Source organism: Egretta garzetta, unplaced genomic scaffold, assembly GCF_000687185.1.
Source record: "Egretta garzetta isolate BGI_Z169 unplaced genomic scaffold, ASM68718v1 scaffold452, whole genome shotgun sequence".
Classification (NCBI taxonomy): Eukaryota; Metazoa; Chordata; class Aves; order Pelecaniformes; family Ardeidae; genus Egretta; species Egretta garzetta.
In genome coordinates, this window is record NW_009258796.1 from 531,037 (window position 1) to 531,733 (window position 697).

Sequence of the window (697 nt, forward strand, 5' to 3'; positions counted from 1 at the left end):
CCACCCCCCCCCCCCCCCCCCAGCCACACCCGCCTGTGAGCTGGCCCCCACGCAGGCCTGCGGCTCCATCAACACCTCCTGCGCCGGGAGTGCGTCTGCCTGGAGCCGGGCTTGCCCGGGGGAGCTGGCGTGGGACGAGCACACACAGCCACTGGTTGTCTGCAGCCCCTGCTCACCGCCGTCCCTGACAGGATGCCCTCGCTTTGCTACCAGCAGTGCGGAGGGCCCCCATGTCCCCGTGTCCTGAAACATTAACTGACTTACGCCAATGAGACTGGCTCAGCAGCAGGAGTCAGCGAAGGTTTTTTGTCTGTTCATGCAGGGCTCAGGTTCCCACTGTGCTCACACGCAGCAGTATGAACCAGCCCCTGCTCACCGCCGTCCCTGACAGGATGCCCTCGCTTTGCTACCAGCAGTGCGGAGGGCCCCCATGTCCCCGTGTCCTGAAACATTAACTGACTTACGCCAATGAGACTGGCTCAGCAGCAGGAGTCAGCGAAGGTTTTTTGTCTGTTCATGCAGGGCTCAGGTTCCCACTGTGCTCACACGCAGCAGTATGAACGGGGCAGGGTACAGCATCAAGGAGGCAAGGATCGCTGGTGGTGGGGCAAATGGTGGAAAGAAATGGGACAGTCCTGGAGCAGAGAAGCGCATAAAAGTTGCAGAGAAGACAGCGAGGAGCTGCTTCAGGGGAGCC